Below are 13883 nucleotides of genomic sequence, written 5' to 3'. Positions count from 1 at the left end.
TAAGAAATTCTGCACTGCATATTCAAGGGTATTTTTGAAAGCATTCATTGCTAGCATATGTCCATGTTTCTCCTCTCCATATATATAGATGTAAACAGGGTTCAATACCAATGGATATCCCAGTGCCCAAGTTGGCTTTAGCCAAGCACAATAATTTCCACCCTAAGGGGCAGATTTGCTAAAGGGTCGAAGTGACTAACGCTGGGAAAATTCGTCAGCGTGATGTCATTCAGGCACTTTGCCGATTTACTAACAGGCGCAGGCGTAACTTCGCTAGCGATCATTTGCACTCTATCGCCAGGCGAATTTTCTCTGGCAAATGGACGTAACTCTGCAAATTCACTAAGATGCGGATTTTACTGAACATTACCTCTTTCGCCAGACTTGCCTTCACCATCTCAGAACAGGCGAAGTGCAATGGAGTACATAGGACTTCCTCAATTTTTAGTGGAAACATTTTCTAAGTCCCAAAAATGCTGGCGTCTTTTCCTTTTTTCAGAGTGATAGCCTGCAAAGGTCCATAATTTTTATTTTTGGGAAATCGGGTTCCCCCTACATTTCCTTACTCTATTTTCTTTATTAAGGTTCCCTGGACTTGTGTATTTGCTGCAACATATACGTCCATGTAACTTTATAATTTCCCACCATATACAAATTAGGCAACACTAGCGCATCTTCGCTTTGATTGCAGAAGTATCGCTAGGAAAAATTTGCCAGCGTTCGGCGCCCTGGACGCAACTCTGCATTTTAGTGAATAAGCGTTGTCCTAGCGCATTTACACCTGGCGAAGTGTTGCGATGGCTGCGAAGCCGTTGCTGGAGAGTTTTGCCGGTTAAGGAATTTGCCCCTAAGTCTATATGACACATATTGAAACTGCTGATCACTTTCATTTGCATTGGGAACAAACAAAGTTCTCGTAAGGTAGCTAGTCCATCTTACTAGGCATGGCCCCAATAACAAAAGAGACGTGTAACAGTTAAATCTAACAGTTAATCTAAACCTTTAACCTTTAAAAATTAACAGCCTGGAAACATTAGTTAATGGTACAATTCCAGGTAAGCAGTTCAGAAAAAAATAAAAGGAACAATTTCCTGTTAGTAACTAATTATCTCATAGTCCAAGCAATCAGTTAACAATGCATTATGTCATAGGTTGGTTTATGAGGGGAAAAATAACTAGGCAGGATAATAACAGAGCTGAATAATTTACATAAATTCAGACCTTCCACTTTAACTATAACGTAAATCAAATATTTTACACTATAATTTTAAATATAACATTATCAAAGTCCCACAACCTGTATAAAAGGATTCAAGAACGTGCCTTTATATGGTCATAAATCACCTTTTTTGCATCCATTACTCTTATATATTAAAAGCAGGGTAAAAGAGTCAAATGGTTAGGTGCTAGTTCTCTCTACAGCGGGGTACCCAAAAAGTAGATTGTGATCTAATAGTAGACCTTTAGCTGGTGATCAGTAGATCTCAAGACACTGTCAAGAAACAGCTTGACCTTCTGTTTTCATTCAGATATTCATTACATTAATTACATAAAAGTTGTTTGCTAATATAAAGCAATATAAATTCTCTCATGAATAAATATAATATTTAAACAACATTTTCCATGGAACAGAATGCTAACAATGCTATTATGGATGCAGATCATAATGATATAATGGGACAACATCACTAAGGGGCACATTTACTATGGGTCGAATATCGAGGGTTAATTAATCCTCGATATTCGACCATCGAAGTGAAATTTTTCGACTTTGAATATCGAAATCAAAGGATTTACCGCATTTCGTTTGATCGAGCGATCGAAGGAAAAATAGTTCGATCAAACTATTAAATCCTTCAAATCAAACGATTCAAAAGATTTTAATCCATCGATCAAACGATTTTCCTTAGACCAGAAATTACTTAGAAAGCCTATGGGGACCTTCCCCATAGGCTAACATTGGTGCTCAGTAGGTTTTAGGTGGCAAAGTAGGTAGTCGAAATTTTTTTTAAAGATACAGTACTTCGACTATCGAATGGTCGAATGGTCGAATAGTCGAACGATTTTTAGTTCGAATCGTTCGTTTCAAAGTCGTAGTCGAAGGTCAAAGTACCCAATTCGATGGTTGAAGTAGCCAAAAAAATACTTCGAAATTCGAAGTATTCTTCATTCTAATCCTTCACTCAAGCTAAGTAAATGTGCCCCTAAAAGTAGACCCCGTATTAGTAAAGTATGGGCACCCCTATCTCAATTAAGACCATTGACTGGGAGTACCTCTGTCTCTGTAATATGACTAGGTGAACTGCACAATCAGTTAACATGATTAAAATTCTGACCTAGTGTGACTTTTATGCCGCCCAAACTCCACATATGATTTTATTTATTTATTTATTTATTTATTTATTTATACCACTTTAGACCTTGCATAATTTGTTAAAGTCAACAGTAAAAATTAAAGTGTCAAGTAAGTACGGGGGGAAGTCGCTCTGGAAGAAAAACCCCAATGGATGTACACTGTATTTTCCCAAATCATTTTTCATCAGCTGCTTACTTTAACACAGGATTGTTACACAGAGGTACCCAGATGCTGAAAATCAACACAAAACTTGATAAATACTTTTTTTTTACATAGTAATGCCTGGTTATGTGTGATAATTAGGCCCTGATATGTATATAACAGCCTTGCTTTCTGTGTACTTTTAGTCCAGTTTAAAATCTTACATCCTGGCACACTAGAGGGCACTGTTGCACACCAAAAGCCAATCACCCAGTCAAACAGTGTGCAGAGGGTGATATCACTGTACAAATGATTTGTTTATTTGAGAATAGGAAAAGAATTTAGCCAAAAGCACTTTTATTTAATGCGTGGAAGTGTCTCTGATGCCTATTATAATAAGCATGTTGATATTTAGTTTGCCTTTGCCCTCACAGCTCTGTGCAGTTTCATACCTTGGGGACTGTTCCTGATAGATCAGCACAAACAGATCTCACTGATCTTGAAAAGCCATTGGACAGACATCATATTCACCTTTCTCTAGTTCCCTTGGAATGCAATGGGTTCAGTGAGATTGTTCCCCCAGGCCTTGCTATGTAACAGCAAACAAATGGAAAGGATGGGAAAACGATTTGTATCTATGGTAGTAAGAAGATACAAAGCCTAGTTAAAAGGTTACCTCTGCCCTCTATTTATGTTGTTTTATAATTGGCTTTTTAGACTACGTTTTAGTAGGAGCAATTTGCAGGAATCATGTTCATTAACACATTAGCATTGAAAAATGATATCTGCTCTTTCTGGCTGATTCAAGCATGAGTCTAAAACGCAGGAGCACAATAAAAAACATTTCTAACTCAAAAACTACATCTGTTAAACAATTTTACAACATCCTAAATACATATTTTGTTTTATATTTATATTTTATATTCACTTTATATTTAAGGTACACACTTATATAGTTATTAATTTTGGAGAAAGGTCATATCATCACCTTCCATCTGTCCCATTAGCTTTGGGGCACAGAGACATAAGCATATGCACTGTTATTCCAGCTCATTATCTTCCAATAGGTCACATAGGCTAGATCCCTTAGAAACATACCTATGTAATGTGTTTATAATGTTTGTAATGTGTTTTTTTCTGCACAGATTTGCTCACAGATATGACTTTAAATTTTGTGGGAGAATGATATTATTTCATAATCTTTAGGTATATTTCATGTACACTTGCACTAGACCTACCCACACTTTTCTCCAGTGTTAGAATGGGTCTTATAAACTATTGAGACAATGTAATAAAAAGGTGTAACATTTCCTAGAGCTTTTTAGTAACTTATTGCAGCATTTATTGATCTACTATTTGAAAGCAAAGAGCTCACTGGTTGCATGGGCACACTGGACTTTATGAAAGAGCAAAGTTTATTGTGTCACGTTTTCAATATCACACAGACAGGGATATGCTGAAGAATACAAAGCCACAAACTAGGTATATTTCATAAGCCTCCCTTTTTCAATGATCTAGTATAACTGTAATAAAAAAAAATACTGTTTAACCTGGCCCATCCAGCTTCCAGCCTAATCATGCCTATTATCTTCAAAAATTATAAAAAACCAGGGTTGTGAAAATGCAGCTCTCAACCATGTAGCTTGTTTGCTTTAAATACTCAGATTTCATGGCTCACAATAGGCTCCTTTTAGAGAGACAATGTCAATCATCGGCAAGCAGTTGCATTGACTGAATCGCTTTTTAAAGGTCAGGTGCACTTGTTGGAAGGCAATATAGAAGATCCTAGTTTTGTTAATCTCAAAACAAAATAGACTCACACACCACATTATAAAGTCACATACTATTATAACAAGGTTTTCAGTCACTAAAAAAGAAGTCAAACATATGAAGGGAGTGTTACTTACAGCATTGCAGTTTCCCTTACGACTTAGCAATTCCAATACAAATTTTATATTACCGAATCAGCAAAAGGTAATGGTGCAGTAACTGTGAGCATTATAATTGTTCTCTTTACTGGGATTCTGCATCATTCACATCAGTGGAGCTTAATTCTAAAGCTGGCTGGTGGGCGATATCGGACTTAATTGGAGCCCTAGTTCAGATTGCAACTGCGATAATACAAGCTATTTGCATATTACTAAATGACACTAATGACATTAATTACTATTGAACAAAGAGAACAGATACGCCCATATTTATTCCATAAAAGGTGGCATCTCTATTCACTTTAATTACATATTTAGGTGTAGGTGAGTAAGTTTATAGCAATTTCTACATAGTGATTTGGAAAACCTCTTGATTGAGAGACCATGGCTTTGTTTGTATAAGATATCTGAAAACTAGATTCAAATGCAACATGCTAATGGATGATTTTTATGTCTACTTATCAAGGTACGTCGTGATTTTATGTCTATATGCCTTCTACAGCAATATCATAATCTGAAGTCTAGACATACATAGATGTGGCCAATCTATATAGATCTATCAAACATTAATCAGGAATAGGAAGAAACTAAGAGGGCTTATGACATTACTAAAAATAATTTGTGCTTTTGGGCAAAAATCACCCTCGGTCAAAGAAAGCACAAGACTGCATATATAATAACGAAAGCTTCTGGGGGGCCAAGAAGTGTGTATGTAGTAATAAAATAGGTGGAGCTTACCCCACCAGGTGTGAGGACGAAAATATTTTTACAGAGGGCCCTGGGAAGTTCAACCTACACCCTTGTCTGCTTTAATCATGACTGGTGCTCTAATTCAATATGTACAGCAAATAAACTTAAGGACCATTTAACAACCGCAGGTCAGGATAGAAAAGGACAAAAACAGACATAATCCACTATGTTGTTTTTGTATTCAGGGTAGTCAGGGTCTGATTTACAGACAAATACAGTACTGTCTTTGTTTGGCAGAGCTGTATTCATGAGAGGACGACTGGTTGAGGCACCCCATACCACAGGCTACTATCCCCTTAATTTATATAAGCAACTTAGGGAGAGCTGGCGGGTGCATGGTGCATAGGAGCACATACTCTGAGGGCAGAGTGCAGCTATGTTCTGGACATGGGTGATTACCCATATGTACTCTTGTACTTGTGAGCTATAAATATATTTCTGTGGAACCCACTAACCCACTAACTTCCAGCTGCTCCACTGAACAGAGGTGTTCAAGTCGTACCTGCTGAAATATATACCCCTCTCTCTGAAATTCAGAATTTACAACACACTTTGGCTTATTTTATATTGTTATGTTAAAATGTCTGTGTGTTACTTAACATATATAAATATAAAATAGTTAGTACTGCTACTATTAATAACTTATAATGAACTCATATAAATATTTTGCTAGGACAATGCTGTGCGTGCAAATATCCGCATGTAATATAAATTGCTTTTACCTGAGGGCACAAAAGTGATTTACTGTTCAATTACATGCACAGCTTGAGGAAGAGGAAAGGTGAAGAAATGCAACATGCACAACTTTCCCTAACTGGGCCTGAAGCTTTTTCTCTAGCAAGGCTTGCGTGCACTGAACATTTATCTCTCTATCAACAAAGTAGGGCTTACTTCTTTTATCCTGAGGATAAACTACATACACATGCATTACTTTTTCCCAGACTCATAACACTTGGGGAATTAGCATTTTTTGCACTAGCTGTGAGTAAAAAACCTTCGGGTAAAGTGCTATAGTAACAGTAAAAGCAGTGAATACACCCCTACGCAGTCTTAATAAATCCCCAATATTAGTAAAAAACAGATGAATGGCTGAGACATGGAAACACCTGACTATTGCTTTTACTATTGCTACACCAGGAAAAGCCTATTCTTATCCTATTATGAATAGTTTATCAAGGCAATTAAGTATGAAAGCGTAAGGATTTAATAGATCTCCAGACCATTACTATAATTTGTGCCCCCTATATAATAGATAGTATGGAGCAACTTATGAGTATTCTCATGGAGTAGTGAGAGAATATAGCTAATTCTAATAGTGATGTCTCTTAGAGAATTTCCCTTGGGGAAGAAGAGAACATGTTTCCTAAGGGCAGTGTCACAATCAGCTCAAAAATGCATACTTTAACATTTCTTTTATGCGCATGCTCTTGTGTCCCTTAGTGCTATTGTACTTGCACCTCTGGGGTCATGAATGACCCTTTGAATATTTTGCCTGCACTGGACTAAAAATTTGTGTACACTTGCACGTGAGCACATCTTAGAGGGAACATTGCTGTAAAATTAGCCACGGTCACTTAATTAAATGGGCTAAAGGACCCTTTATCAGTCCCTTTTCCTACAATAACAATTGAAGAGGTGTAGTGAAAAATAGCAGAAGCCTCATAATCAGTTGGAAAGCTCTAATATAAAAGCAATCAATCCTAATACACACATGTTTATTAAGTAGGGTAAAGCTACTACTGTGAGATTGTACTTCATCTTCATAGGTTCTGAAGACAAAATGATGATTAGGCCTTCCTTATGACTATTTTTATCCATATTACAATGGTAAGAGTAGTGGCAGCTTCATCTTTCTTTTTTCCTGACAATAAGATGAAAATGTGGTAAATTTTTCAGAGCCACTCTGTCTAGGAAAAAATGGAACACAACTTTAAGAGTTAAAAATACTGAATCCTCTTCCATTGGCAGTGGCTAAAATGGTTCCTTCTAATGGTTCCTTCTGAAGCAGTGATCCCCAACCATTGGCTCACGAGCAACATGTTATTCACCAACCACTTGGATGCTGCTCCCAGTGGCCTCAAAGCAGTTGCTTATTTTTGAATTACAGGCAGGGAGGTACTGCCAAAACAGAGTCTCCTATAGAGCTATTCAATATACTGATACGCAAGCCCTTTTCCAGTCCTGTCAATAGCTAAAGGGCAAGTCAACCCCAAAATAAAAATTTGACATAAAAGAGAACATGACTTCAGCTCTTACAAAAGGCATAGGGGTAAATTTATCAAAGAGTGAAGTTCCGCCACTAGAGTGAAATTCCGCAGCTCTCAATTCATTTCTATGGGATTTTGAAAGGCGTATTTATCAATGGGTGAAAGTGAAAGTTCACACTTTGATAAATACGCCTATAAAAATCCCATAGAAATGAATGGAGAGTGGTGGAATTTCACTCTAGTGGCGGAACTTCACTATTAACTTCACTCTTTGATAAATATACCCCTTAGTGCTTACTGCTTATGGATATGGTATCCTCAAGAAGACCTGACTGCACTTTAGATGTAGCCATTCGATACACTTGGGGGCCGATTCATCAAGAGTCGAATATCGAGGGTTAATTAACCCTCGATATTCGACTGGGAACTAAAATCGTTCGACTTCGAATATCGAAGTCGAACGATTTTGCGCAAATCCTGCGATCGATCGATCGAAGGATTTTTCGTTCGATCGAACGATTAAATCCTTCGAATCGAACGATTCGAAGGATTTTAATCCAACGATCGAAGGAAAATCCTTCGATCAAAAAATCACAGGCAAGCCTATGGGGACCTTCCCCATAGGCTAACATTGACTTCGGTAGGTTTTATCTACCGAAGTAGGTGGTCGAAGTATTTTTTAAAGAGACAGTACTTCGATTATCGAATGGTCGAATAGTCGAACGATTTTTACTTCGAATCGTTCGAATCGTTCGAATTCGATCGAATTTGATCGAATTTAACCAATTCGATGGTCGAAGTACCCAAAAAATACTTCGAAATTCGAAGTTTTTTTAATTCGAATCCTTCACTCAAGCTTCATGAATCGGCCCCTTATAGTTCTCCCCATCATAGGCCATGCTGTAAGATCCTACAGGTGCCAACTTGTTTCCTTCTTGAAAATAGGTCAGACCCCTTGGCCAGGTATTGAGGATTCATGGACCATAAAGAGATTACACTAGAAGATACTGTATGTTTTGACTGTAGCTGTCCCATTGATGCAAACAATAAAACTGAGGAGTTACCATTCTCCTTGGTACCCACAATACACTCCCATGGATGATGCCATCATCCCAGTCTTAACAGCCTGTTTCTGGGATGCTTGAAGCTGTCACAACTTCTCTAACAACCAAAAGAATAGTTTTCAAAGATTCATACATGCTACCTTTGAATCTTGTGCCATCTCAAATCGTTTGTCAGATCCATTAGTATTTAAAAAATATTTATTTCTCCATATTATGCTGAATAACAGCAGCAGTGGCATAACTACTCTGTACTGGGGCCCCCCACAAAAAAATCTTCAGAGCCTCAGAAGAGCCCAAACCCTTCCCAGCACCCTTCACCCCACCCAGTCATTCCTGTCCCCCCCCCACGCCTGGTCGTGTATAAATTCCCTATCCCAGTCTGCTCTCATAGGTATATATGCAACAACAGAGGAAATGGACCCACTGGTCTGGGCCCCCTGAAACCCCCCCCCCCCCGTGACCAAAAGGTCTGGTCTGTTACGCACTGCCTTAGGACAAATTTCATTGACTTTTGTCAAAATTAAAAATATTTTGCATGCTCAAATATCAAATAGTAAAAATCCAAATTAAAATATTTTATTTCCAGGTTGTACAATAATAAAAAGTCGATAAGTTCAAAGGGGTAAGAGGAAATGTTTATACAAAAAACTGTAAATAATCAAGATTTGTCATTTAAAACTGAAATGGTTATGGGTGGAAAAACAATCCCTACATAGAAAGGGGAATATTTTCCTTTAATAGTTTTATCATTAAATACTTATTTTGCTCAGATTAGCTTCTTCTAATTGTCAGTTAGTCTCTGCCTTCTCCTCTGTGCATGTGTGTGCAATGCCAGAATAAGCAAGCCAGTTTTGTTAATAAGTTAATGAACTACAAAGTGTCCTTGCAGATAGGCAAGTTGATTAGGGGATTTCAGGAGCATAGCGTGCAGACTAGGGGTCGTGAATAAAAGGCAAACATGCAAAAATTCACCTGCTGAAATAATGTGACTAAAGTGACTGGAAAAGTGCAAACAGATCAGTATTGTAAACATGGAAAAATCATATGGAGTAGCAAGATGATTTTGACAGTAGACTGTGATACATGTTAGGCTGAGAATTTAGTTTGTATGGCACATTGGTAAAAGTTATAGGAATAGGTAAGCAAGAGTATACAAGATAATATTGTATATACATAATATTTTACATCCATAATGGTTCTGCAATGTCAACATGGGAAAAAGGCAATAGAGGGTTAAATTACTAAAGAGAGGCCAAATGCACCATGTACAGTATTTTTACTCACAATATACCTTGTTCACTCTAAGTCCTCCACTGCCATGGGAAAATGTTGTACCCTGTTCAAGAAAAGTCACAATTTGTTACAGTAAATGCAACTTAAACTCGAACAACTTGCACCCACTGTAGGGGAAGAGGCAGCGTATAGGGCGATCATCAGCTTACACATGCATAGGCTTTAATAGCTTGGCACATTTTTAGGTGCTAGATGGAGCCCCTGTTGATGTGAAGGCACAGTGAGTAGACCTGTACTTACCTATGTACCTTGCACCAGATGGTGTTAATGAACAATAAGCACATAAAGATAGAGCTCAGCTGCTCTGCACAGAGATTTGGTGCACTCTGAGATGTATGCTTACTGGTTATACACATGCCTGCAAGTAATACCAACCAAATGCCTAACCAAAAGGTCCTGTGCTCACATAGCATTCCAGCCCTTTCCTAACACCTCTTTTATCAGCAGACAGCTTGTAAAATCAACACTTGGGGGCCTATTTTTTATGTTTTGTTAAACGAAATTCTTCATTCTTCAAAACGGTGTAAAAAGCCAGGTAAAATAAATGGCGAATTTATCAAAGTGTGTGTTATTTTGCGAATGCCAGATTTGTCACCGTTATTTTAAACTGCTTCAGACCTTTGTAAGTAAGTTCCGGCAGAAGTTGCTTAGAGAAGAAGCATGTAAGTAATGATGCCATTATTGCTCTGTTTTTTACAAGGCAATGCCTGGCGATGTGTGGAGAATTATTCCATTTTATACACCACATAATAAATCTGCCCCTTAGTGTCCCACAGCCTCCATGTACTGCACTTTCTATGTCTTGCCTGTAACTTGTTACTGCATACCATTGTGAGACTTAACCATTGCATATTCTTTTTTTCTCAATGCTAGAACAATTTAGAGTTAACAGTTTATATTTGGTACTATTGTGGTCTGATGCTGAGTAGTACAAAATTTACTAGTACCACATAAAGAATATTATTTTTAAATGTAAGCATAACCTTTGCAGTTTATGTGTATACTGGACCCTTTTTTACAAGCTGAATACTAAGCAGTTGTTTGTATTTATTTGTCCCTAGTTCCATATGTGAGTTCCTAATGAATATTTTTGGGTATGGTATATTGTTGATGAAGGTTATTATGCTATCTAGTACAAAGTACATTTATACTTTGGGTGTACAGATAGGCAATGTGTCCTATTTTTTTTACTCTCTGACCCAGCAAAGGCGACTTGCCCATTATTTGTTTTAATTAAACATTTGCTCGGAAGCAACTCAGTGTTTCTATTGTCAGATCCAGTGTTCAAAGTCTGACTTAAGTATGGATGTTTTTCTTTGTCATTGACCACACATTGCTGTCAGGTACTTGCTACAATTTAGAAATTACTCTTTCTTATGGATATCTGCATTGGTGTAGCATCTATATTAGTAAACAAGCCATTAAAGTCAGATGCACTATATATATATATATATATATATATAAACCTATATACTGGGGTCTGCTATCAACAGAAGCTTTTCTACATGTGATCTTTAGTATTCTCATACCTCAGAGAGATTCTTTGTTTATTGGTCATCTTATAACAAAAGATGACATAGCTAAACAAATAATAGCTATTGCAATGTGCATGTGGCAGTAGGCCTTTCCCTTTAAAGGGGCTGTTCACCTTAAAATTTAAATTTTAGAAAGATGTAGAGATTGATGTTCTGAGTTTTGTTCAGCTGCTCTCCAGTTTGGAATTTTAGCATTTATCTGGTTGCTGGGGTCCAACTTAGGCAGTTGTTTGAATGAGTTACTAGAATATGAATAGAAACTTAATGGAAAGATAAATATTAAAATGTAACAACAACAATAAAATTGTTGCCTCGCAGAGGCGCGTCTCTGCTATTTTTATAGGCGCAGGCGTATGACGTCAGCGCGCAATGGCGTGAAGCATTCTGGGTATTTAAAGGGCCATTACATTGGATACTTTGCCCGTGATAGGACTAGTTTTCCTGGTGCCTTTTGAGCCTTGTGCATCTGGTTCCTGTTTGTTATTGATCTCCTGTTGTGACCCTGCCTGTTTTTGACCATCCTGATATCCGTACTCCAACCCAACCTGTATTTTGACTACTCCTTCTGCCTGATCCTATTCTGATTGATTACCCGGTTTGACCCTTTGCCTGCTTGACGATCCTAGTTTTCCGCCTGCCTCGACCCAGCCTGCCTGACTACGATTCTGCCTCATCCTGTTGTACCGCGACCTTCGGCCTAACTGACTTTTAACTATCGTGCCCCTTTGCTTGCCAGAACTCCTCGCCTTGCTCCTCTCGAAAAGTCCAGGTGGCATCTGAGTACACTGAGGGCTCCTCCCGAAGCCAAAGGCAGTCACACTACTGGTGAAGCCGAGACCAGGGAGCCTGGCATTAGTTCTGGTTTAGGGTGCCGACCGTGACATGCTGCTGTCATTGAACCCCTTTTGAAAGCTGGCAAGTATCATAAGCAGAAGGCAAATAATTAAAAAGTAAAACTTATCAAAACAATTACGACCAACTGATATATTGAAATGAATCTGTCATTCTATAACATACTAAAAGTTAAAGTGAACTACCCTTTTAATATAGCCACTGTGACTGAGGGCTGAAAAGCTCATTGAAATAGGCTGCACCCACAGTAATGCTGGGCCCTGGTGCAGCTCTGGCCATAGCTAGCAATATACTTAGGAAGTTTAGTGCCCAACAACCCCATCAGAAAGTTAGTACACCAGGGGAATTACTCTTGCCACAATCCTCAGTGACAGCCTCAGGTGATATGTGCTTGAGTGGATGCTACATGTTAAAGTGTACATTATGAGTGAGTGGGAGAGTGAGTGTGTTTGCTGGGGTGCCAATGTATTATTAACTTCATCTGTCTAAAAGGAACTCAGATTTGGTCATTCGTTTTCTACTTTCCTTTCTGTTATTATATAATGGTAGGAGGGGTTGAATAGTGTAGTGAACTTTCCCTATGTAAGAATATGTTTTTCTTTGAAAATAATACTGTATCTCATTAATAGCTGCTATTATGAAACTTCCAGCCTCAGTAAACGTGCTCGTGATATTTTCCATTTTGTATGTTTTTGCTACATTTTTGTTGATGTGCACAACTATTGCTTTATTTAAAAGATTATTTTATTAAAATTGAAAAGGTGATTGCAAGCCAAATAATAAGGAAAATAGTGATGAAAGGATCCTCGGGTACATTTTTAAAAAGTTACAGTTATTTGTGTGTTATCACGTTTTTTAATAGGTTGTTCATATTCAAACCATGCATTGATATGAATTAGAGGATAGAACATGAACGGGAGAGGCCCTGAATAGAAAGATGAATAATAACAATCAGTAATAACTATACATTTGTTTTTAGATGGAGTCAGTGACTCCCATTTGAAAGTTGGAAAAAAGAAAAAATTCTTTAGAACATATGCTTAGAGTTAGGTGCATGCGTACACAAATTTCGAGGACACAACAAATTGTGTTGCACTCATTTTGTATAAAAACACGTTTTCTATTTATTTTGACCTGGACACAAAGTTTTTAAAAATGCGCACAAAATCATTTTTTGGACACATAGCCAAGAAAGGATTTAGAAGGAACGCTTTTTCCCTCTAAATAGCAAAAACAACTAGGGACCGGTTGGAAAATGCCATCTGATGTTGTTGATGTGGTTCTCTCCCAACAAATCTGCTTGTGACTCTGTTAGGATGTACAATGTAATTCTCCTACCGCACACCTGTAGTTCACCAATCCTGCAAGCTGGTGGTGCGTACCTTCCGTTGACCCGACTGTTCCGTAATCCCCGACTGCACTAATCGGTGTGTGTTAGGATGTAATCATTGGGCAGGGGACCAAAATATAGGATCGTCGTGATATGGATTTAATTGTTATAGAGTCACCTTTGTCTGAAACTCTCTCACACCACTATAATATAATAATAGGAGAGTATAAACAATGGAGGAGCTGTAACAAGAAACTGATGCAAAGATTCCAATGTGTCTGAAGAGTTACAGTGTACCCAGCAATATTTAATTTTATGTCAAATGAAATGTTATTTAAAATATCCAGGCGCTGTTTATGATGACAACTCCTAATTGGTGTCATTTTGCAGATTTATTGCTCTTGTAAGTGAGGGCATGCGTTCTTGT

Source organism: Xenopus laevis, chromosome 3S (genome assembly GCF_017654675.1).
Source record: "Xenopus laevis strain J_2021 chromosome 3S, Xenopus_laevis_v10.1, whole genome shotgun sequence".
Taxonomy (NCBI): Eukaryota; Metazoa; Chordata; class Amphibia; order Anura; family Pipidae; genus Xenopus; species Xenopus laevis.
Note: the sequence above shows the minus strand (reverse complement) of the source record.